This window comes from Syngnathoides biaculeatus, chromosome 5, assembly GCF_019802595.1.
Source record: "Syngnathoides biaculeatus isolate LvHL_M chromosome 5, ASM1980259v1, whole genome shotgun sequence".
In the NCBI taxonomy this organism is placed as follows: domain Eukaryota; kingdom Metazoa; phylum Chordata; class Actinopteri; order Syngnathiformes; family Syngnathidae; genus Syngnathoides; species Syngnathoides biaculeatus.
In genome coordinates this window covers 16,902,225-16,904,154 of record NC_084644.1, presented here as the reverse complement: position 1 = coordinate 16,904,154, position 1,930 = coordinate 16,902,225, and the positions used below count along the sequence as shown (strand labels likewise).

The following is a 1,930-nucleotide window of genomic DNA, read 5'->3' as shown; positions in this document are numbered from 1 at the left end:
TGTTTTAGTATTTGGAAAGGCGTAAAATGCAAAGGAAAATTACGGTACAATATTCCTCATGGAAATTCAATAGTTTACAATATTTAATTTAACAATCAACGGTCTGTCTCCAAAAGGTATATCTTCCTGTATATCTACAACACAAGTATGCTGGGATACCACAGGTCTTTCCATCAGACCTCCACTTCACCACCACCACCAGACACTCCTATTCCCCTTTACTGTCAGTGATAAATTATTTACACAGTGTATGCATCTAGGCCCCCTAGCTCGGTGGTTAGAGCACTGGTTTAGTAAACCAGGGGTTGTGGGTTCGTATCCCACTGGGGCCTCCACTCCCTGAGAAGGGTTGTGTCAGGAAGGGCATCAAAATTGTGCCAAACATGTATGTGCATTCATCTGAGATGACATGCTGTGGCAACAACAAAAGAAACTTACTTTCTATGCATCTACAAGCTTTCAGCATATTGCAGTTGCTGAGCCACAATGCCCAGTGGCAGAGGAAGGAGTTGTTGAAGCTGTGTGTGTTTTGCGGGGTCGGGGGTTCGGTATTTTGCAAAAGAGCAGGCAAGCGAGGCGAAAATGCAGCTCTCACTAAACGTCACAGCAATTCAAAAGGTCTCCTTTGATATTTTTATTACAAAGTATGAAAATGTCCACCCGACTTCGCTCAGCTTGCTATGTATGCGCACAGTCTTCAGGCTCCCCGTAGCTATCTGTGGTGGCAATTTGATATACTTATAAATGTGAATGTTTTGCAGAATGAGGAGAAATTGGTTATGGAGAGGACAAAGTATTAATACTAGAAAAATTGTGATTTCAGGAAGAAGAAGAAAACAAGTTTTAAAGAGAGTGGAGATAAATATTGGAATGAAAAGAAGGACAAAATCCATTCAAATTGATGAAAAGATGGGGATTAAAAAAAAGGTGGGGAATGAGGAGAAAGTAGCGACTTCATTACAAGAATGCATCCTGGTAAACCAGCAAAATCAGATGGGCTCTGATTGTTTTTTCTAAGATACGCTTATCTCACTGATCTCCAAACAGGGCTGTAATTGGATTCCTATGGGAAGATCAGAAAAAGGCTCAATTAACTTCTGTCCTTTTGTCCTCAAACAACAGGGCCAGCACTACGATGATAACCCCAGACACAAATGGATTACATTTTTGCCATTATTTTTAGGTTAAAAAAAAAGATTGGTCATGCTAATTACCTTACATAGAAACACCTTTTAAGTTTATCTCTGACAAACTCAATAAATGTACCAATACCAAATTTATAAAATCTAGACTCATTGCTTTAACCATTTGGAATTAATGCAAAATATTCAGTTGCTGTAGTAGCACCATGTTTAGATTTGTGGAGTTCTCTGTCTTTTTTTTTTTTTTGAATGTGTGAATCCTGCTGGTGCATGCACAAAGAGCTCACACAGGCACCCTGTATGCTAATTGTTCTTATTCTTTGCGCCACTTTTTTTTCACTTGTCACTTACGGCCATGTTGTACACTTCAATCGCATGATACATGATTCTCTCCCACAAAGTGCTATCATCCTACACAAATGGAATTTAACTCCACAGCTGCATTGTATACCTTACAAATGCTCTGCTACGACTGATCTACATTCTGTTCACAGAATCCTTTTAAGCACCAGGTATCACAGCATGAACATGCTGTATTTGGACCAGGAATGGACCCTACATGATTTTCCATTTAAATAAACTGACATATGACATGTTTTTCTCCCTTGAGCTCGGGACTGTGATTTTTCATTCAAATTAATTTTTAGCACTACTGCCATGTTCTGCCATGGCTGGGCTAGTGAAGGGTGACGAAGGCACGGCAAGGTGTGGAGGACCCAAATGCAGGGTAGCAGGGAGGCAAGGCAGGAGTAGAGGAATCTTAAAAAGCTTTAATTCTAAAAACAACT

General features: G+C 39.9%; 1 non-coding gene across 1 annotated transcript; it reads left to right on the top strand.

The window, feature by feature from the left end:
- The first annotated feature begins 259 nt into the window (after positions 1 to 259).
- On the top strand, positions 260 to 332 carry trnat-agu (transfer RNA threonine (anticodon AGU)). The gene has a single exon. It is a non-coding gene; the product is annotated as a tRNA-Thr (tRNA).
- The last annotated feature ends 1,598 nt before the right edge of the window (positions 333 to 1,930 follow it).